Source organism: Carcharodon carcharias, chromosome 3, assembly GCF_017639515.1.
Source record: "Carcharodon carcharias isolate sCarCar2 chromosome 3, sCarCar2.pri, whole genome shotgun sequence".
NCBI lineage: Eukaryota > Metazoa > Chordata > Chondrichthyes > Lamniformes > Lamnidae > Carcharodon > Carcharodon carcharias.
In genome coordinates, this window is record NC_054469.1 from 105,351,819 (window position 1) to 105,376,320 (window position 24,502).

At 44.3% G+C, this 24,502-nt stretch overlaps 1 protein-coding gene across 1 annotated transcript in view; it reads right to left on the reverse strand.

Annotated features, from left to right (window-relative positions):
- nfx1 (nuclear transcription factor, X-box binding 1) overlaps window positions 1–22,193 on the reverse strand; it is a 137,794-nt gene extending 115,601 nt beyond the window's left edge. The window contains exon 1 of the mRNA XM_041184281.1: window positions 22,173–22,193. The gene's annotated coding sequence lies outside the window, so the exon portion shown is untranslated. The remainder of the gene's footprint in view (window positions 1–22,172) is intronic.
- Between the last annotated feature and the right edge of the window lie 2,309 nt (window positions 22,194–24,502).

Consider the following 24,502-nt stretch of genomic DNA (forward strand, 5'->3'; position numbering starts at 1 on the left):
TAGTCCTTTTCCATAATTACCCTAAACCTAACTGAATTATGATCACTTCCACCAAAGTGCTCCCCAACTGATACATCTTCTGCCTAACTTAATTCCTTAAAACTAAATCCAGAATCACTCCCTCTCTTTTTGGGCTTGCTACCTACTGGCTAAAATGTTCTTCTGAATGCATTTTAAGAACTCTGCTCCCTCTGTGTCTTTCATTTAATTCTGTCCCAATTAATATTAGGGTGGTTGAAATTCTCCACTATTACCACTGTTTTGTTTTTGCACTTCTCAAAGATTTAACTACACATTTGCTCTTCTATTCCCTCTGACTATTTGGCAGTCTGTAGTACACTGCCTGTAATTTGATTCCTCTTTAATCTTCCTCAAAAGCCCCCAAAGAATCCTGGAAAATTCAATGAGGGGGGCGTCAAATGAGAGGAAAGTCACCCCATAACGGGAGAGACAGAATCTGTGAGTAGCTGCTCCTCCAATCACAGATTCTGACTCCCCAATATTGCTGCTCCTCCAAAGACAGAATCTGTGATTGTTATAGATTCTGTCCCCCTCAATCATGCTGCTTCTTCAAAGATAGAATCTGTGATTGGAGGAGCAGCAAGGATGGGAGACCTGGGCGCGAATATTTTTTTCAAAAAACTGCTCAATGGGACAGCATTAACTTGGGGGAAAAAAACCGTGACCTGAGGCCCAGATGTCTTTTAAGTACTATATCCTGTTACTCTTTTTCATTAGCCTGACTCTATTTCAAGGTCACCAGTAAAGTTAGCTCAGCCAATTTATCAACAGCCAGCATGCCATTATCAGGTAGGAATTTTTCACTCAATTCTGGCTTCAGTAGCTTTTCTACTATTGGAAGAGTAGTTTGGGTGCAACGTGACGTTAGTCTTCGGACTGGACTACTTTCCATGCATTTGGTTGGTATGTTTCTCTCAACTCGAGGATTGCCCTGTATACATCTGTGTTAGATTAGCTCAATTTCTTGATGATTCCTTTGGTGATTCTCACTGCTGTCTCAGCCTTTCCATTCAATAGGAATAGTGTGGAGATAATGTACAGTGTTGAATCTTCCAATCCTTTGTGAAGCAGCTAAATTCTTCACTCGTGAACTGAGGGCCCTTGTCAGTCATCATTGTGTCTGGAATGCTGTGATAGCTGAAGTGAGCTCTCAGGCATTCTACTATCTCTCCTGTCATCATTGAATTCAGTTGGTCTAATTCAAAGTAATCAGAATGGTAGTCTACAGTGACAAGATAACCAGTTCCTGCAATAATGAAGAGATCCACTCCCACCTTCATCCATGATCTGGGATATCATGTGTCATCAAAGGCTCTCTAGCGTGTTTACGTTGGTACTCGTTACAAGCATTGCAATTTCTCGATGGCTTGTCTGGATCCGCTTCAGCATCCCCTCCTCAGGGATGATGACTCTATTTCCTTTGTACAAGATGCCATCTTGGGGCTGCCACTTCAATTTAGTATGCCTGATATGCTCTTGTGACCACAGGTGTGTCCTTGATGCTCTTAGGCCATGCTTTTATCATGAATTCTTGCAGCACTTGGAGAGTTGCATTTGGTTGGGTAGTTCACTTGATTTGAACAAGGCACTTGTCTATCAGCTTCAATGTCTCTGCTGGGTTGATGACTTTCAGAGCATGTTGAGCTGTTGCTTCATGTTGAACCTGGAAGATTTCACATTCTGTTGTAGTATCCTCAACTTTCTCCATGGGGAGTGCTGCTCTCAGCAGAATGTCTGTGATGTACATCTGTGTCCCTTGCTTGTATGTTACATTCAGATGATATCTCCGTAAACAAAGGAACATTCTTTGCAGACACTTTGGAGCAGATAGTAGAGGTTTGAGAAAAATGCTTTGAAGTGGCTTGTGGTCGGGCTCCACTGTTACCTTGTCTTTCCCAAGCAGGTATTAATGAAAATGCTTACAAGCAAAAACAATAACCAGGCACTCTTTCTCAACCTGAGTGTAGCGTCTTTCAGTTTGCGTTAATGACCTGGATGCAAATGTGACTGGTTGTCCTGGCTGCATTAGGGTTGCCCTAAGACCTGACTCAGCGGCATCAAGGTGACTTCATCATTGATATCATAGTACTGCAGCACTGGCACTGTTGTCACTAGTTGTTTGATTTTAGTGAATGCTGCTGTTGTTCTGTGCCCCAATACACTGCATAACATTGACAATGAGCTTACGTAATGGTTTACACTCCAATGACAAATTAGGCAAAAATTTTATGAAATAGATCATGAATCCAACAATCCGTGTACTGCTTTCACATCTGTCGGTTGCTGCATTGCTGCTACCTCACTCACCTTGTTAGAATCTGGGAGAAGATCTTTTGCTGTCAGTATATGGCCTATGTACTTGACTTCAGGCATCTTCAATTGCAATTTGTTCTTGTTCGGCTTTGGATTCATCTGGCGAGCTCTCTCTAGCAGTCATATTAAATTCTGATTATGGTCAGCTATGACTTCTTCCATGGTCTCTCCACATCCATAGACTAGTAGATTATCCACTATGACTTCCTCTCAGGGAAGATCATTGACTATCTCATGTTATCTGCGTTGATACTCTCCTGGAGCCTGGGAAATGCCAAACGGCATGCACAACCATCTGCATCTCCCGAACAGCCTTGAGAATGTAGTAGAAAGCTTTCATCCAGCTTCACTTTCCAGTAACCATCCTTTGCATCTAGGGTAGTAAAGATTTTTGCCTTTGCAAATTTCCTTCAATTGTTGGCAAGGTGTAGTGAGATCTCTTCAGCGCTTTATTTAGTTCCTTTGGGTCTAAGCATATCGCAGCTTTCCAGGTTGTTTCACAGCTACCATGCTGCTAATCCAGTCAATAGGAATTGTCACTTTCTTGATTACTCCCTTCTTTTCCAGCTCTTCTTGTTTTTTAGGTTTGACTTGAGGGCAGCTGGAACTCTTCTCGACAGATGCTGAATTGGTTTTACACTCTGATCTACTTCGAGGTGATTTCTCCTGGTAGAGATCCAAACCCTGTAAACAGATCTTGGTACTACTCTAGGATCTGTTCTGCCAACAATTGTTTTATGTGCAGCAATACTTTGTAAATCTCCATTGGCATGTTTAGGGTTACCTGTCTAAGCTTTAGACTTGCTCCAGCTGGGATGAGTAGCCGTTATGTCCTATCTATGATCTGGAACTCCAGATCTTCATTCTTGCCATTGCATTGGGCTCTCAGACTAATTTGTTCTCTCAGTGTGAGTATCGTGCCATCATACTGCCTCAACCTTACTTTCAAGGGCTTCATTTTTGGTTTGCCACATTGAGTTACTTTGCACAGGTCTGTGAAGGTCATAATATTGCGTGTTGCACCGGTGTCTATCTGACACTTCTTGTTCACTTGCTGCCCTCCTCCTGTGGTCATCATTCTAACAGTCACAAACCATTTATCGCCTATAGACTTGACGGAAACCAATCTGTTGTACGTGTATAGTGCTTCATCAGACTCTTCACCTGATATTTCTCCAGTGGCCATCTGTATCAGCTCGTTTTGCCTCTTTCTTGCCAAACACTTGTGTGCAAAAGGATTTGGCTATTTGGAGTTCCCCTATGCTGTACAATCCTTCTTTTCCTTTTGTATGATGCCCTCCGCAGTATTTGCAACCTGCCTTTTGTCTGTGGCTGTTTTGCTCTTTCAACCTGGAATGTCTCTCAGCATAATGTATCTCCTGGTCTGCTCTGCCATACATTTGCTCTAGCTGATGTTTTACAACCTCCATGTTTCTGTATACTTCTATTGCTTTCCTGACAGTAAGTTTTTCCTCTCTCAATAGACTTGCTCTCATTTTTGGATCTCTTATGCCAAAGACAATTACTATCTCTAACGAGATCATCTTTAAGTTGCTCAAGTTCACATAATGCTGCAAGCTGTGTTACTGCAGTCACATACTGATCAATGGACTCTTTTTCACCTTGAGCTCTAATGTTGAACATATACCATTCATAAGTTACATTCACTAGGGGTTCAAAGTGTGCCTTCAAGGCGCTCAAAGTTTCTGCAGTCTGTTTTTACTGTTCCTTGAATAGATTTAGGGTGGAATACAATTTATAGCTATCTCTGCCCAGCAGTGTTAACATTTTTGCTGCTTGTATCAGCTCCGGCTTGTTCATTAAATCTATTGCAATCTCTTTGTTTTGCCATTGCAACTGGAAAAATTGTTATTTCTGCTACGTATCTCCTTTCATTTCGACAGGAGTTGGGAAAAGAAAATTCACAGCCGTTTTTGTCTCAGCCTGTATTTTATGCAGCCTTCAGCTTATGTTAGCTTTTCCTTGTCTTTTTTTTTCCAGCAGCTTTTAGCAGGTTGGAACATTTCTGTGTTCCTCTTTCAGTAGCTGTGGCCTCTCTTCCAGCTTTACAAAACTTAATCTCAGCTCCATTCCTGACACCATGTTATGAGTTCAAAGACGAGGCTTTCTGGTATAATGTCTTTATTGAGCTGAATGTACATAGTTGCCCAAGATATTCCCTCATGGCAGAGATCACATGACCTTTACAAGCCAGTTAGGACACTTAGTAATGATTGCATTTCAAAACCCAAACAGTTCTGACGTTTCAAATGGGGATTAGATTTTATAATGCATGCTCCTGGCTTGGGGCTTTTGTGAGACAGGAATGCCTATTGGGTGTGGAGGTCGCGCAATCTTTGGGACTTCTTGTTTTAATGGATAAAAAGTCCTAAATTTTAAAAATGTACCTTTTTCCCTTTTCATTATTTTATTAACATGACCAAAATTGATTAATATACAGTAAACTAATGTACAACACAGAGAAATGTAATTTCCATGATATATTGAAATTGTTTTTTTTTCATGCAAGATGTGAGTTTCGCGTGTGTGGTCTAAGTTACTTATGAATGGGAATCTTATCTTTAAGGTACTGTGATGTAATCAAGAGTGGCTTTTTTCTCTTTATGCCATTACCTCTCTTGTGACAGGGAGGCCAATTTTGATCTTCTTGATTGATTTTGACCCAATTTAAGACATGGAGTCATAATTAGTGCCAGATTACAATACATTTACACATTGCTCTGCCAGTGCTCTTCATAGAATCTTCTTGAGTGAGTTTTGGGGTGGTGGAAAGGAGAGTGGTATGGGCTTCTTCACTTAGTTTGAAAGTGTCAATCCATTTTGAAAAAGGAAATAATTACAATACGTAACCAATAGCACACACCTTCCTTTTGCATGTTGCAAAAGGAAAAGTACAGAGTTTGTCATGTCACTTTGAAGCAATCAAGTAGCACAAAAAGAGGTGCCAAGGAAGAATTTTGGCTAATGTTCTACTTTAATGCTCCTGGTAAATTAAGTACCCTTGACACATAATGTTCTGTCCACCAGGGAGAAGCAACAATGTTTCGCTTTTGGTCTGGAAGCATCTGAAAATATCTACCTAAGTGTTTGTGGACGTCTTTTCGAGCCTCCTTCCAACATCAAAAACTATACATCTCCTTTTGTAGAGCAGGGGGCTGGTGCGGGATGGTGGTGGGGGAGGGGGTGGGGAGGCACTTTCCAGTGGATTGTATTGAATTGTGGAATGAAAGAATGCAAAATTAATTTGGGTAGGGTCAAGCCATGGAGGGATTTGAAAACATTGATGAGAATTTTAAAATCAAAATGATGTTTGATTGGAAGCCAACAATGGTTAGCAAGGACAGGGGTGATAGGGGAACGGAACTTGCTGCGAGTTAAGACACACGGGCAGCAGAGTTTTGGATGACCTCAAGATTAAGGAGGGTAGAAGATGGAAGACCAGGCAAGATTGTGTTGGAATAGTTGTGTCCAGAAATAATGAAGGCATCAATGAGGGTTTCAGCAAGTTCTGAAGTTAAAAGCTTTAATAATATATATAAAACAGTCTTTGGTATATATGTACTAACTTATCTATCTAAAAAGGAACCCTAAAAAGAATTCAACACAAATACGGAAGGTACTATGTGACTGCACTACCTAATAGAAGAGTTAGTGAGAATGAAAATGGAGCCCCTGAAAACCAAAAAGTAGCCCCTTAAAAACAAAAAGTAGCCCCCAGGAAAAACTTAAGAGCCCTTGGAAAAAAAAAATTAGTTTGACCCCTGCCAGCCGCATATTCATCAGTTCTATCTTCCTATCCCTGTACTCACTAGCATGTGGCTGTGGGAGTAATCTGGAAGTTACTACCTTTGAGGCCCACTTTGCAGCCTCTCTCCTGACTCCCCTCAAGACTGCATCCCCCTTTCTGCCTATGTCACTGGTAACTCCTGGCTGTTCAGATTTAGCAATATCTCCTTCCTAGTTGGACTGAGAGCATACTGATCAAATAAGTTTTCCTGAACACATTTCAGAAATTCCTTCCCCTCCTTTTCCTTACTCTAACACTATTAAAGCTCTTCAATATCACCACTCTATATTTTATCCAGTGGGGTTTTTTTATTCATTCATTCATGGGATGTGGGTGGCACTGGCTAGGCCAGCATTTATTGCCAATCCCTAATTGCCCTTGTGAAGAAGGTGGTGAGCTTCCTTCTCAAAACATTGCAGTCCATGTGGTGCAGGTATACACACAATGCTGTTAGGGAGGAAGTGCCAGGATTTTGACCTAGTGACAATGAAAGGTGATATATTTCCAATTCAGGATGGTGAGTGACTTGGAGGGGAACTTTCAGGTGGTGGTGTTCCCATCCATCTGCTGCCCCTGCCCTTCTAGATGGTAGCGGTCGTGGGGTTAGAAGGTGCTGTCCATGGAGCCTTGGTGAGTTCCTGAAGTGCATTTTGTTGATGGTACATACTGCTGCCACTTTGTGTCGGTGGTGGAAGGAGTGAATGTTCATGGATTGGGTGCCAATCAAGTGGGCTGCTTTGCCCTGGATGGTGTCAAGCTTCTTGAGTGTTGTTGGAGCTGCACCAATCCAGGCCAGTGGAGAATATTTCATCACACGTGAATGTCAAGATGCGATGGTTGCCGCTTGGACTAGGACCCCGGTGGCTGGGGTTCAGTCACCTTCTTGGCAGCATTAGTTTGTAGGTTTTCAGGTTGTAAAACGTCCTTTAACAGGAAGACCATTGAAGGTTGCTGTTTTCCTCCGTCCTCACACTGGCTATCTTCAACATGTATACCAGTGACCTTCCTCCTACAGCTCTTCGCAGATGCTGACAACTTGGCTCTTTCCAGCCTAAAGAGATTAAGAACATTGAAAAACACTCCCTGAAGATCTATGTGCTCTGGAAGCCCACGTTAGAAAATGAAGACTTCGACCAATCACTGCCAAGACTATCATTCAGCCTAACAACAGAACAACTAATAGACAAGGGAAGAGCTTCATGTCCGGTTCTGTGGCTGACCACTGACCCATGACCCAGTGCCAAAGTACCTTGACAGTACAGTGACCTACTAGTAATACCTCCAGAACACCAGAGCCAGGTGAAGTCAAGAGTGAACCTCATATGGAAATTGGCAGATACCACCTGGGGCAGCAGAGCCAAGACACTACACATTGATTCATTCACTCTGGTATTCCCAACAGCAGAGAAGCTCTGCTCAACCTGACTCAGGAGCCACCACAAAAACATGGTAGATATCTACCTTCGGGAAGTCATGAAAACTATTTATGGGTTGTTTAGAAAAACATAGCTCGAGTGGCTTCCTGTGCTAGTACATATTGAAGCTCCTGATGTCCCCAGGGAGAAACATCCTCCTCAAAGAACACCACCAACTGACAGCAAACAAAACACTCCCATTGACACAGGACCTCAAAGAAAATCCACACACTTGTCTGAAATCTCTAAGTGGAACATGCTCCACATCCGACAAACTGATGACAGCCCCACCTCTTGATGGTGCATCTCCTATTTGACTGCAAGCACCACCAACTGCAACTTGGTAACTGACCCGAATGGTGAAGTCCCAGGTTTAAATCTTCCACAGAGAATCTGGACACCCCTCAACTGCTTGAGAGCAGGCCAGGGAAGATGTGGTCACTTGGAACCCAAGGAACAGTTCAAACTGTGACTTTGGCCGTCCAAGTAAGCCCACATGTTGAACTTCTGCCCTGAGAGATCCATTCCTGGTGGCATCACAGCTATTCACACTGCCTCCACTGAACGTGTTGAATGGAACCTCAATATTTAATTATAACTACTTCCCCAGCCACATGAATAACAAAAGTAAACTATGGCTGGAATTTTCTGCTCCCGTTCCCGGTGACTTCAGAATAGTATGATTTACAACTGTCTTCAAAAGGCGTGCACCTGGCGAGCTGAACTATGAGGGGAACTCGGAGGTGAGTGCACACAACCTTGCGCAGTGCTGGCAAGGATTTCCCCTAGGACATCAAGGAAGAGGCACCATGCATTTGTTGGGGGCACAGGCAAGTCGCTTTTACCCACCTGGTTTTCAGTGCAATGCTAGGGCAAGGGCTGTAGTCTGAATGGGGCCAGGGGATGCAAGGTAGCACAGACTGATAGGAGTACACAAGCACATGCTGGAGGGTGGTGGGAGGTGGAGGGGGAGGGAAGCGTCCACGCACTTGGCAAAGCTTGTCAAAAGTGTGCATTCTTCCGCAGTTGAGACCGTTCAGCCACAGCTCCATCGACATGCTTAGTTGGGCCTCTGAAGCATTCTGCCCACTCAAGCAATGCAAAAGCATGAGTGTGCCATCAAATGCTCCAGAACCTTTCACCCCTCAGGTGCATACTGAACATTAATGTGTGTTTGAGGGGGCTGCAGAACAACTGGATGACTGGGCAAGTTGTAAAATCGCCTTGTGAAAGGTGGCCATGGCACGGTCACTGGTGGAGGCACTCAGAGCCTCTTGCAATGTCTTTATGAAGGTTTGGACCTGTATCCGTCAAGCTAACAGTGCAGCCTTGCAGTGTGGGTTAGGAGAATGCCTGCGCCTGTGCTGAGAGTGCAGCATGCAGTCCAGTGGCTGAAGGTGCCGCCAATCAGTCAAGTGGAGTGAGGTGGAGGTGGGTGGAGTTTCGGACAGCCAATGAGCGCATTACACAATAGAGAAGAGTGCATCGGAGGTGCCTGACTCACCAATGGGAGGAGCACCTACCTGAAGATGAAGGTGGTGTGGCCTCCTGCGCTTGTAGCTCAAGATTCACAGAGAGCCGTTTCTTGTAGGCACCTCGCTAGATCCAGGGTCTATAGACAGCGCTCTTCATTTCTTTAGATGACTGAGAACCAGAGTCTCAGAAGACTGCACATGTCTAGGGAACTGGTCGGTCACAGATACCACCTGCTGCAGGATTTGCCACAACGGGGGCATGGAGAGCATTCACTGCCTGTGGCTGTGAAAGTGACCACAGCGCTCAATTTTTATGCAAGTGGCTCCTTCCAGGGCTCCACAGATGTGGGATCTCACAAACCTCCACCCACAAGTGTATCCAAGAGGTCACAGATGCCATCGTCGCGAAGGCACAGAACTTTGTGCCTTTCGCCCAGGATCAGACAAGCCAGGAAGCAAAAGCACTGTGATTTGTACAGATCTCTGGTTTCTCACAGGTGCAGGGTGCCACTGACTGCACTCACATGGCGCTTAAATATCCATGGCAACAAGCAGTCCATTACATCGACCACAAGCGTTTCCATTTGCTGAATGTTCAGCTGCTCTGTGACCAGCACAAATGCGCACGATTCCTAGGAGCTTTCCTACATCCTCGGCACGTCTCTGATCCCTGACATCTTCCAGGGTCCACAGAGGCTAAGGGTTGACTTCTCGGGGCCAAGGGCTACTCACAGGGGTTGTGGCTGATGACACCCATGTGATGACCTCAGACTTCAGAGTGATGGTATAATGAGGCTCATGCTGCAACCTGGATTTTGGTGGACCAAACTATAGGCATATTGAAAATGAGGTTCCAGTGCCTCGACAGGTCCAGTGGAGCACTGCATTACAGTCCACAGAGGGTGTCAAGCATCATTGTAGCTTGCTGCGTGCTCCACAACCAGATGCAGCAATGGGGGGAGGACCTGGCTGAGGAGGAGATGAAGAGCCGCATGTGTCCTCCGATGAGGAGGATGTCAAAGGCGATGATGCCGATGCGGTCCTCAAAGGTGAGGATGAAGACAATGAGGCCATCACACCGGCCAGACAAGGCAGGCACGCTTGTAAGGCCCTAATAGCACAAGACTTGTGGCAGATGATGACGAGATGCAGTGAGGACAGTCCTGGCACCCTCACCTTGCATCTGTGAACATTTGACTCCTGTGTGGCTGATGGTAGTGCAGATACCTTTAGTGCTCAGGCTCGTATCATGGAGATCAGTGGAGGCCATAATAGTCACAAGATTCCAGGAGGTTGATGACGACATGCAGTGAGGACACTCCATTGATCTTCACATTGCCTCTGTGAATATCTGACTCCTGTCTGCCTAAGGGCAGTTTGCTTGCGCTCTGTGATCAGGGTCATATCATGAAGACGCAGCCGTGAAACCTTAAGAGTACCTGATCCTTTGTCAGCCTGCAGCACCAGACCTCTTCAGGACTACACCATCACTGAACACACATGCTGAAGAGATGGGAGGTGGCAGCCCCACCTCAAAGGTGCTCATAGCACACAGAGAGAATGTCATAACTCTATGATGCCTGGCAATGACATTCTGGCAGCAATAGAAGCACCATCGAGGTGCAGGCATCACTGATGTGTCCAGTGAGCATGAAGCCAGACCATCACTGTGGTCTGAAGGTTACACACTGCACAGGGAAGAGGCCCTGGACTGAGACACTTGCCTTTGTCTTGTGCAGGAACCAAGGTTTCACATCTGAGTGACATGATCACTGCTCATCAAAGCAAGGAGACATTCTTGAGAGTTTGTTTACAATAGTAAACATTATGTACTAGTTATTAACACCTGTGCCCATCCTGTGCCACTCCAAAAGAGTTACATCTTAAACTTCCTAACTCTGCTACTAAGGCTTGGTGCTCCACTGACATCCACAGTGGAGGTGGAGGTGGAGGCAACCTGTTGACTGCTATGCCCTGTTGTCTTTAATGATTTTGGCAGGCATCCTCTAGAGGGCCAAGACCTGGAAGGTCTCAGCCTGCTTTGGGTCTCCACATCTGGGTCAGTTGCACCCTCCTCAGCCTGTGGAACTGGAAATGATGGGGGCACAGTAAGAGGGGATTTGGGTTGGCTGGACATTCCTGGAATCACCTGGGTGAATGGCCCTTGGGTGTCGAGCTACTGGTCCTCCTCCCTGTGGCTGCCTGACGGCCCTGACTCCTTGAGGAGAAGAGGCAGCTGGAGTGTGATTGAGCTGCCCTGCACCCTTCTTTTTGACACTGTTGGAGGCTAACTGTGGTGTCAGCGATGGAGTTCAGTGATGCAGTGCAGGACCGATGTCCTGGATCATGGTCACCAACCTACCAGTGTTGACTTCAATAAGTTGGCATGCAAGTGCTATCAGCTCAGACTGAAAGCGGACAGACTCCTCTATCGTGCCTTGCAATATGAGGAGTGCAGCAGATATACCTTCCTGATGTTCCCGTGATTGACTTTGCAGCTCCAACAATTGATTGAGGATCAAGTCAAGAGGCTCATTATCTGACTCGGACTCAGCAGATTCCTTGCCTCCAGCAGTCCTCCGAGTGCCGGCGACCTCGGATGTCCCTGCCTCCACCTGCTGTGGAGCAGATTGTGTGCTGTGCTCATCAGATTGTGATCCCGAGGCTGCTCTACATCTAGGGCCTGCTGAGGTGCGTGCCGCTGCGCTGGTGGAGGATGTGGTTGAGCCATGACGGGTCTTCAATGGTGCTGCCCTCAGGGTCCTCATCCAAGGTGCTCTCGGCACTGGGGTTGGGTTCAAGGTTTTCTGAGGGCGACCTTTCATATGTGCTGAAGAGAGAAAGTGGAGATGATTAGTGCTTGGCAGCCTCGTTACACACGGAAAAGTTCTCTCAGAGTAGCGTTGACAGAGGGATAATCTGGTGCAGGATCCTCACTTGGATGCTTGCTGCTGATCTCATCATTGCCACAGGAACAGTCCACATGCTCTCCAGCCAGTTCCAACACGCAACTCTTGAATGGAGTAAGCACCTTGATGTCTGGCACTCCACCTCCGGTCTGGGACCTCTCCTGTTGAATGTGGGTGATCTTGTCCTGAATGAAGACAGATGGAGAATGTATGACCATTAAGAAGGATGCCAGTCATACATGTGTGCTGAGTGGAGCCATGGATGGTATGAGGAGATGCTCTCCAGAGGAGATGAGGCCATATGGAGATGTGAGGGTGTGTGTGAGTGTGAATGGTGATGTCCCTTGAGCTGGCAGTGTGTAAAATGCCAGTGAATGTGTGATGGGCTTGTGAGTGGATGAGTCGAGATTGATGAGGTGGTTAACTTACCATGGTGGCATGGATGAGACCATTCATCCCTTTTCTGTTCTGGATGGCTGACCTGTGTGCAGCATTGGCACTGACCACCACCACCCGCTTCTCATGCTAGAGTTGTGAGACTGATGGGCCTCCTGCGGCCAGAACGGGAGTAGAGGACATTGTGGTGGGTGTCCAAAATACGTCCCAAGGAAGCGCCACTGAATTGGGGGACTACATTCACACAATTGTAATGGCACAGAAGGAGGCCATTCAGCTCATCGTATCTGTATCAGCTCTCCAAATAAGGATTATGAGCTAGTGCCATTTCACTGCTTTTTCCCGAACAATAGAAACATTGTTTCTAATCAAATATTCATCTAATGTCCTCTTGAATACTCTTGGCTTTTGGGGCCATGTCTTCACTGGAGCAGTCCTGGGCTGCAAGCATTGAGAACTGTGCATGCGGCTGTAGTTTAAATATGGTGCTCGGAGTGAGGAAGCAGCGAGATAACGATTTGGTGGGTAAATTGGAGGCAGCCTGCCAGCAATCCAGTGTGCTTCTTGTGAATGCATTATTAATGAGGCTGAACATGCTGGGAAGATTTTCACGCTGCGAAAATCTGCCATTGCTGCTGGCAGGTAAAATGTCATTTTTCATGCCCACTACTGCACTGAGATGATTCCACCCCATAATTCTCTGTGATTTTCCTGCTGAATTCTTGCAAGAATTCTCACCTGCAGTAGACAACAATTGGCTGTATTTGGTAACGGCTGAAGGCATTGGATACAGCAAAGGTTATGGGCCCCGATAACATTCTGGCAATAGTACTGAAGACTTGTGCTCCAGAACTTGCCGCGCCTCTAGCCAAGCTGTTCCAGTACAGCTACAACACTGACATCTGCCCGACTATGTGGAAAATCACCCAGGTATGTCCTGTACACAAAAAGCAGGACAAATCCAACCTCACCTATTACCGCCCCATCAGTCTACTCTCAGTGATCAGTAAAGTAATGGAAGGGGTCATCAACAATGCTATCATGCAGCACTTGCTTAACTATAACCTGCTCACTGATGCCCAGTTTGGGTTCCGCCAGGGCCACTCAGATCCTGACCTCATTACAACCTTGGTTCAAACATGGACAAAAGGAGTGAACTCCCAAGATGAGGTGAGAGTGACTGCCCTTGACCTCAAAGCAACATTTGACCGAGTGTGGCATCAAGGAGCCCTATCAAAACTGGAGTCAGTGGGAATCAAGGGAAAAACTCTCCACTGGTTGGAATCATACCTAGCACAAAGGAAAATGGTTATGGTTGTTGGAGGTCAGTCATCTCAGCTCCAGGACATCACTGCAGGGGTTCCTCATAGGCCCAATCATTTTCAGCTGCTTCATCAATGACTTTCCTTCCATCATAAGGTCAGAAGTGGGGATGTTCACTGATGATTGCACAATGTTCAGCACCATTCATGATTCCTCAGATACTGAAGCAGTCCATGTCCAAATGCAGCAAGACCTGGGCAATATCCAGGCTTGGGCTGACAAGTGGCAAGTAACATTCGCGCCACACAAGTGTCAGGCAGTGACCATCTCCAACAAGAGAGAATTCAACCATCGCCCCTTGATGTTCAATGGCATTACCATCACTGAATCCCCCACTATCAACATTTTGGGGATTACCATTGAGCAGAAACTGAACTGGACTAACCATATGTATACTGTGGCTACAAGAGCAGGTCAGAGTATAGGAATCATGCAACGAGTAACTCACCTCCTGACTCCCCAAAGCCTGTTCACCATCTACAAGGCACAAGTCAGGAGTGTGATGGAATACTCCCCATTTGCCTGGATGAGTGAGCTTCCAAAACACTGAAGAAGCTTGACACCGTCCAGGACAAACATTCACTCTATCCACCACCAACGCACAGTAGCAGCAGTGCGTACCACCTATAAGATGCACTGCAGGAATTCACCAAGGCCCATTAGACGGCACCTACCAAACCCACGATCGCTACCGTCTAGAAGGACAAGGGCAGCAGATAGATAGGAACACCACCACCTAGAAGTTCTCTCCAAGTCACTCACCATCCTGACTTGGAAATATATCGCTGTTCCTTCATTGTCGCTGGGTCAAAATCCTGGAACTCCCTTCCTAACAGCACTGTGGGTGTACCTACACCACATGGACTGCAGTGGTTTAAGAAGGCAGCTCACCCACCACCTTTTTAAGGACAACTAAGGATGGACAATAGATGCTGGCCTAAACAGCGAAGCCCACATTCCATGAATGAATTTTTTTAAAAATTGGAATTTCTTCAACAAGCATTTGGTGTGGCATTACACAGAAGCAAAAGACCAATATTAGCAGACACACTTAGATAGGAGCAGGACTGAGGAGAAGGGCTCCATTGTGTGATGATTTTTGGATGCAAACACTCACACCTTGACTGGGATCCCAAAATGCTGATTGTCAGAATTAAACAATGATAATTGGCATATATGTATGACAGACAGGATTCTCACTTCTATACCCCATCTTTTCAAGCTGAGTTGACTGCAGAGGTGAGAAAACTCCCATTGTCATGAATAGGGATGTCAGAGGTGCGCATCTTAATAGGTGTGTGAAGTTCGACATTAAATAGCTTATGTGCCAATCAAGAAAGTTCAAACAAAACAGACCAATAGGATGACAGTTGAAAAGCAAAACTAAAATAAGCCTTATGACATCTGAAGACTGGAGTGGTTTTTACTGGGGGGAACAGATTACCCACATCCCCCTCCCCAAATTAGAAGTTGGTTGGCATCTCGCTGACCAGAAATCTGGCTATTACGCTGGGGGCGGCCTTAATTGGGTTAGAGTGGGACTTCTGCTCTCATCAGGGAGGAAATCGTGCCATAGGGAGTTGCTGGCCAAATTGAATGCTGGCAGATCTGTAGTCTACAAGCTCATAAGAAAGTAATGGCCACTGCTGGGACTACAAGCAGTCCCAAAGAAGAAGTGATGTCTCCTGGACTTCAGTTAAGTCTGGAGATTTTGGGTGGGCCCTGCTGGGAGACCCCAGGGAGTGGGGATAGTGGGCTGAGAGGGTGGTGGGTACATATTGAGGGGGAGTATGATCTTAGGGGAGGGGCCCCCAATGGGCAGAGGTGACACTGCAAAGGAGATACCCCCTACTTCCTGCCTGACAGCAGCCCACACAGTGAAAGCTGCTTGCTGCTTATCTTGCCCCTTCCTTTCGAAGCAGACCTAAAAATTGTGGTGGAAGGTGGATTGAGGCTCTTAAACGACAGTTAATTTGCCACTTGAGGGCTTCAATACACCAGTGGGCAGGCAGGCTGCCTGACACCTTGCTTGGCCCCTGAAATATGGGGGACAGTTTGGGGGTGGGTGAGTAGGCTGCGAACTCGACACCCGCTTTATTTTACGAGCCGTCCCATCTCCTTCAAATACGTCAGCGGGAAAGGACGTAAAATTCTGCCCCAATAATTAGAATGAATAGACAGTGTGAAATGAACCTTAAGCTGCAGATGTGCCTGATCTGTACAGTTTTATTGTATTTATACAACATTTGCCAATCCTAACTTTTAAAAACATTCAGATAACCAACAGTGGATTACACATAAAAGGCAATTGTTTGAGCTAGGAGTTACTCACCAATGAAAACTTAGAAGAACTCATGTTCTAGTAAGCTTAGAACTCAGAATTTCATCTGTGGATTTATGATTTCAAACGAGCTCAAGTAAAATACCAGCTTGTAATGAACTCCCGAGCAACCACTAATGCATTTAAGAATAAAATAAGCATTCTTTATTCCATGACAGTTTGGGGTCCTTATTTTAGTAATGTCAGTAGATATGATTTTAAATGTGGTCTTGTTACTGAAAATCCAGTATTTTAATATTCCCAAGTGATAAGTATTACATCCATACACAGGTAGTATTAAATCCAGCTGTGCCAGAGCAGCCCTCTTCAGGATTAGTTCTACACACACCAGTAGGGGAAGGGGCTGAAAACGATATCCTAAAATTAGACTGCCTCACTCCAAACCTGACTGGAAAACTGCATCCAGCTGGATCATTCTACCATCAAAACTTACAGAAACAATTAAGGTAGGATCTTGGAATCAGGTTGTTAATGGATAACTCAGAATGACCTGCAAGAGGTACACAATAGAGGCATGTAAGCTCTGACATTGACATAGTAACCCTTGGTGCAGTTGAGGGACAAAAAAAATGTGAAGGTGGCTGTCTGTACCTTTCTCTGAAAAGGGAAGTCATGAGCAGAATTCTTGGAGTTAGTTTAGCCATCAATAACTAACTCATGGAGAGACACCACGGATCCTCTGTTTGGATCAATGAACGTCTCAATCTTAAGCTCAAAGGCAACAATGATCAGTGCTTATGCACCTACTTTGGACTCTGAAGGTGAAGTGAAAGAAACCTTTTGTTCCAACCTACTGGCAACTCTGGCAGCTGTACCATCACAATCAATGATCATATTTCTCGGTGATTTCAGTGTCAGGGTGGTGGCAACCATGCCCTTTGCTAACCACCATTGGAAAGCATGCAGTTGGACAGTCCAATACCAATGCTGAACATGATCTTGTGATCACTAAAGTCCTTTTCTACTAAATAAACCATCAAGACATTCTGGCAACATCCAAGATCAAAGCACTGGCACATAATAAGGTTGTGTGGTAGTCGGGAGCAGGGATCGAAAATATGTTTCATGTGGTATTGTTACAGCTAACAAATGCTGAACAGATCACCAACACATAAGCTTGGTAGTGGTGCCTGAGACAACCCCCAAAAGGAACCAGAAGCCACATCAAGTACGGAGAAAGTTTGAGGATTCTGGCCTGTTAAACAACCCCAAGCTCAAGGAATTTCAAGAACAAATCAATCAGAAACTACTGGAACTGCTGATCACATCAGCAAACAACATCCAGGATGGGTGGCAATCATTGAAATCCATATCACTCATACATGCCAAGAAATCCTTGGACACATTGCTAAAAGACACCAAGAGTTGTTTGATGAGAATGATACAGAAACATGCTAACTCATCAATTGTAAATTCCAAACTTGGCAACAGGATTCAAACTCCACAGAAAAGAAGCTCACCTATCAGAGAGCCAAAGCTGAAGTTTAAAGAAGAACTTATGACGCGAAGAACAAATGGTGGACAGAGAAGACTGAGGAAATTCCACATGCTTTTTTCAAGGCAACCAAAGAAGCCTATGGATCCTCAACACATAGACTAACACTGTTAAGATCCAAAGATGGAAGGACTCTCTTCATAGACACAGATAGCATCAACATCCACTGGAAAGAGCACTTTGTATGACTACTTGATCAGAACACCACACTGGACATGCACCTGCTGGAAAACCTCCCACAACAAACAATCAGAAGTGAGCTGAACGATGATCCAATGCTTGATGAAGTGATAGCTGTTGTCAACCAGATGAAAAGCAACAAAGCTTCTGGTCCAGACAATATCCCTGCAGAAGTACTGAAACATAGAGGAGACATATGATCTCTCGAATACATGCCCTATTTGTGAAGCTCTGGCAGGGTGAAGAAATTCCACGTGACCTTAGAGGCCCCATGATGATCATAATCTTCAAGAAATGAGACAAGTCGAAGTGTAGCAACTACAAGGGGAAAGCATTGCTGTCAATTGTTAACAAAATCCTGGCTAAGATACTTCTTAATCATCTGTCACCAATTTCAGAGGAGACGGTCCTTCCAGAGTCCCCATGTAGCTTCCAACCTGTCAAAGGAACAATTGGCATGATCGTCATAGCACACCAAGTTCAGGAAAAGTGCAGAGAGCAGAATACCCCTTTGCACATGGCTTTCTTTGATCTCGCAAAAGCTTTCAAATCGGTAAATTGAACAGCCCTTTGGAAGATGCTGCAGTGGTATAGATGCCCAGCTAGGCTCACAAACATTATCCTTCTCCTGTATGACAATATGAAAATAACAGTACAATGAAATGGCTCCACTACAGACTCCTTCACTGTCAAAACAGGAATCAAGCAGGGGTTGTAATTGCACCAACGCTATTCTGAATATTTTTTGCAGCAATGCTGCAGATTACTACTGACAGCTTCTCCCAAGTGTGGTAATAACTTATCACCACCACCTTCTCAAGGGCAACTAAGGGATGGGCAATAAATGCTGGCCTAGCCAGCGAAGACCACATCCCATGAATGAATAAAAAAAACTGGCTGAAGGCCAAAAAAAGACAATAACCACTTCTGTCAGAACTACAGTGTGCTGATCGTGCACCAGTTCATGCTGACTCTGAAGAACTACAACAGATATTTGATGTATTCGCAAAAACCTACAAGAGCATGAGACTTGCTTTGAACACCAGAAAGACCAATGTTCCCTACCAACTCACATCAAATTGATTAAATTCAGTGCCTTTAATTGAGATTCATAGGCCTAGATTTTCATCTTCAAAGCATGTAGTGGAAGTTGGGAAAGTACCGGGCTCAATCACCTGCCTTGGGAGAAAGTGCCGGCAAAGGTGAGATCTTCATTGCCGTGGGTGCAGGTGCAAGCTGGAGTCAGGCTAGATGACCTGAGAAGAAGTTGGGAAGCAGCCATAGGCATTACTGTGTGCAGAAACTGGCTGTTTAAAAGGCCCGCCTCGTTCCTGTTAAAATAAAGACAGAGACTCTGCAGCCCTTACCCGTCACACACTCTCACACTTCAAGCACTACCCATACCCTATCCAGGCCATTTCATTCTCCCACCCACTCCCTATGGTGCCTCATGCCCTCTATGCCAAGCTCTGTCCTTCCACTCACCCCTCCCCATGGCCCCCATGCCATGCTCTGCCCTTCCGCTTCTAAGGGATATGTGGAGTGGGCAGGAAAATTTAGTTGAAGCTCAAGATCAGCCATTATTGTATTGAATGGCAAAGCAGGCTCAGTAGGCCATGTGGTCTACTCCTGTTCCTATTTCTGTGTTCTTGTGTTCACCCATCCTCTATGGCTCCTCATGCTCCCTTCGCCAAGCATTGGCACTTCCATGCCCATTGACCCACTATAGGCTGCCTGGAATCAATGAACTCTGTAGTGACAGTAGGATTTTCAAAAAAATGTTTTGAATAAAAGTAATTCATTCATAACTTTCTCCTTTGTTGAAAAAAAGTAATTTCACTCCAAGCTAATAAAAATGTCAATCATCCATAACAATAGACACAAATTCTTGAAACCACTTGTTGTGTAAACAAACATTGTGAGGTTGACAGCAGTAGAGATCAGAAAAACTGAGCTGTCAGTCAAACAATGTTTTCCCTGGGGCGCAGCTGTTTCAACAAGCTTAATGGATGTCTGGCCTCTCAGCCAAGCCTTATGTAGACGTGAGTCAGTTCCATAAAAATAAGATGCTCGACGCATGGAATTCACAATTCTACGGCATGCCCTAATTTGTAATAGCTGTAATTACTTAACGGTGAACTTGACAAAGTTACACAAGCTGTAATGTATCGATTTTTTGTCCAAATTGTGAAAGACAAAAATCCAAACATATTTTCTGTCCATATCCGAGAAGTAAATAGAAACAAATGTAAATAATAATTTTATAATTCATATAGTGGGTTGAAAAGTTTAAATTTAGTTGAGACAAACATGTTGCTAAATAAGGTAGAGCAACACATGCAATGATATCATTGAACACGTGACCTTAACCCAAAATAATGGAAAACGTTATTGTTTCTGCCTTATTATCATGCCTTTGTTTGCAGTCTTAATTGGTTAGATTGGGGCTTCTGTGAATTGATGGCAGTCTGGTTGCTGGAATAATGTTTGTTGTTTTTTAGCACAAGATTTTGAGCCCTTGAGTGATCAAATAGAAGAATCCCTGAGATACATACAACGTTTAGAAGACCATATTTTTTGAGGAAGTTGAAACTATCAGGTGTTTTGCTGTTTGGTGTTTTGAAGTTTCTCTGAAGACTTCTCCAGTCAATTTTAGTGAGTATTGGTAAAAGGTGTTTTTTTTGACAGGAGAAATGGATTTCACAATGGAAAACTCCCTTAGTTGGGATGAGGAAGATGAGAAGGAGATTAAAAAGGTTAATTTGGCTGAATTTAGGGTGAGGCATCACAGAAGATTCTTGTTTCAACCCACTCAATAGGGCTTACAAGCCAAGTGGATCTTATTTAGATTTCTCAAGGGATTAAGGGCAGCTGCTGGCTGCATAACCAGCCTACCTTAACAAGGGAAAATCCATGATTCTGAAAGTGACCACTGCTGTGAATTATTTTGCTACTGGATCTTTCCAGGTAGCCTCCAGTGACTATTGTCAAACTGTCAGGAAGTAACACTGATGTCCTACACTGGCAGACTCACAGTTTATTACCTTCTTCATAGAACCTAAGGAACAAAGAGATTAAGCAGCCCAATTCTATTGACTGGCAGTATTCCTATAGGCCAGGAGCAACTGATGGAACTTATGTGGCACTGAATGCTTCATATGGCAACCTGTTCATTTTCATGAACAAGAAAGGCTTCCTTCAATCAACTCACATTATCCTGTATGTTGCTGCATCAATCTGCAATACCAGCCATGATATCTCAAAACCCCGGGTCAGTATTGTTGATTGGGGACCAGGCTTCTCCCCTGCTGTCATAGCTTATAATTCTAGTAAGGAAACGCAGACAGAGGGAGAACACATGTATAATTAGGTCTAGGGGACTACAAAAGCTATGCTGGACAGATTATGAGCATTCTGATGTTTCATTTCAGATGCCTCAATAAATCTGGTAGAACACTTCAGAACACCCACTAAGGGTCTCTGAATCATTATAACTTGCTGTGTATGACATTTTATCACTATGTAGAAAGGCTCCCATCCCAAAATGGTGGACAAGCTGCTGATTCTATTTTTTACTATAACTCTGAAAATGTTGGTGAGAGGACACCTCCATTTTGGAGCATCCTCTCCCTCATTTACATGTCATCCTGTGGCTGCTGCTTTCAAACTGGAGGCCCTTCAATTGGCCCTCCAGCTTTGAGAACATGCCCTCTGTCCTTAATTAGAAGCAAGCCCGCCCTCTGGCCATTAGTTACCTAATTTGGGGAAAATCACAGGTGAGTGACTGTTTCTCACATGATGCGGGCTTCTGACCTCCATTGGAGTCTGATGGTGGGGTTCAGAAGCTAGCACAAAAATCTTGTGAAAGGCTTTACCTGCATTGCCAGCTTCACCATGCTGCAAGATGCCATGTTTGCTAGTACATTGTGATACATACTCCCCATGAGAACTCTCCATCACTAGAAAGTTGTTCCATTACCTTTGTACAGTTGGGTTTGCAATAACAGGCATTGTATTATGCAGGGTTGTGCCTACTTTCCTGGCAGCAGTCATGACTCCATCATTTTGTGGCGAATTCCAACCAACCCTCCAAAATACAGGCCTGCTATTGGGTGACAAGGGTTATCCCCACCTGACATGGCTCATGACTCAGTCAGGAGTTCACATATACCCGCACAGCAGGAGCACAATGAGTGCCATGCTGCCATATAGAACCTCTGGAGTACAATGTTTCCACTGCCTGGACCATTCAGGATGAGCTCTGCAATACTTAGCTGAGCAGGTATTCATATTTGTGGTTGTATGCTGCATGCTACACAATGAGGCATCATGAGGGAGCAATCCTTGCCTCTACCTGCCAGCTGAGGGTACGTATGAGAGGGAGTAGAAAGAGACGCTATAATCTAGATAGCCTTTTTCTAGCAGGGCTCATTTAGAAGAGCTTTTACCAACCTCAAATTGATCTGTCAAATCATTGTTAGTCCCACACTCCTTACCTTTTATCTCTCAATAACATCCGTTGGTCTTCTTTCTGTCAACAATTATTCTTGCCTCCCTTGCCAGATCGACATTAGCATGATGAAACAAATACCCTCCTTTCCTGCTGCATTATTCTTCTCCTGTGGACATAATACTCAATGCCAAATGTAAAATAAAATCCAAACTTAGCAATTAAAGATTGCATAATGCATACAAAATTAAATGAATCACTCTTGAGCATTCCCTTCGTGCCGAGCTTTTGTACGCCTTCCCCTATCCTAGTGCACCTACAAGTTATTTCACTACAGGGTGGGTCTTGGGACCTGGAAGACTGCTGAGTTTTAATTGGGGAGACTGCACACAGCCTGAGCTGCCACTTCTGGTAACATTGCATTCAGGTGGGTGGAGCCATACACCTGGCATTTACTTTCCCTGTGACCTCTTCTCACTGCCTTGCCATCATGTATCGTGAAAACTTCCTGGATATTCCACCTCCTGTACCATGGCCTCCAGAGCAATATCAGATAATCTTTATACATATTTTCTGCCAAATTCTCTCATTCTTCAAGATATAAGTCAAAGTTGCATTTTCAATTGCAGTCACAATACACCTCCCTTTGTAAAAGGTGCTAGCTCTCTTAAAGTAGCATTCTGCTCTTGCCATATTGAGCTATCTCCTCAAGCAGCTTATCAGCAGCATGGGCAGCACAGTCTTCATGCAGCAATCAGTTCAATCAGCAGGCAGCACAGATTCTGCCTGCTGCTGACATTGCAATACACAGGCACAGTTTAATTGTGTACCATAATCCCTGGCCCATTTTCCTATGATATTGAATTATACTACAAGTGGTAGCAATATGATTCCAAAGATAAATAGATTTCTTTTGAATAAGAGAAAATGACATGGGACAATTCAAGGAATGAGGATTGGAGGTATGTACCTGCAGAACTATAACTATAGTAACTTGCACTTTGAACTGAATGGCTTCCTTCTTTGTTATAAGTTCTCTCCTCATAGCTGCAACTTTCCAATCGTGGTATCACCCTCATAAATCTCCTCTGTACTCTCTCTAGTGCAATAGCATCCTTTCTATGATGGGATGACCAGAACTGCACACAGTACTCATGTTGTAGCCTAACTAATGTTTTATATAGTTCAAGCATAATGTCTCTGCTCTTATAATCTATGCCTCAGCTAATAAATGAAAGGATTCCATATGCCTTCTTATATGTGTGTAAATATTCCAGGTTTTCAATAGCCTGTGTTCAGTATTCATTTTTTGCAGTAAAAATATGCCAGCTTGAAGCAAAATGTTCAGTTTCAAATATATTGGACAAAAAAACAGTTATCAAACATTATTTTCTGTAATTCTCAATGTGGTCACTCAAACATTGGCCATCTCTTTTTGTTAGGAAACCTAGCCGCAAACTGTTATACCAATTTGAATGTAGAGATCAGAAAGATGATGATGATGACTGCCAGCACAATTACTTTGATGAGTGCAAATGGTAAGCAATCATCTCTTAAATCATGACTATTTTCTAGCTTCATTAAGTCAGAAATGTTGGAGATAGGAACAGTAGGTAAAAACATCATGAGACTAGCAGGCAGCAAAACAGGTCAGAGGAATGTGACAATGTCACATCAGGAATAAATACAGGTTTGATCCTCATGAGAGGCACATTGGCAACACTGACGAGTACAAAAAGGAGACAATAATGTAACAAAATGATGAGCTGAGTTTTCTTAGCAACAAGCCCACTGATGACATAAAAGTCACAGAGAGGTCAGCGCGAAGAAAACCTGTTCTCTTTCCTTGGGAAAGCTAATGTGATCTTTCCAACCAGTATTTCTGTCTAGTTTTGGTTTGATGATTGTCCCTTTAAAATAAGTCACAGTACATAAGGGACCTGAAATTCCTCAAAGTTTAAGGGTGGAAGTTGTGCTACTTTGACATGGAAGGTTGGAAATTGAGGGGTATGTCACCCTACCCAATGTTTTAAAGTAAATGTTAAATTTCTTTGGCTCTAGGTACTTGCAGCAGACGTGCCTGCCCCCAAAGCGGTCCAAATTATGGGAATATGAGGGCATAAACTTCTGTCCCAAGAGATCCCAATACTTACAGCAGAATTGCACCTGACTCAAGTTAATCCTAAGGGTTTGGAGTTTCTGCATGTGTTCCATCCAGATATTAGCCCAATCTAGATGAAATTGACTGAAACAGCACAAAAGATTGTAGAATTTAAAATCTATGTGAATTAAATCCAGGACCATTTTCAACAAGTGTCTGCAGCTTGAGGAACTTCGGCTCAGAGTTAATGATGTGATGCATCAGGGAGGATGCAA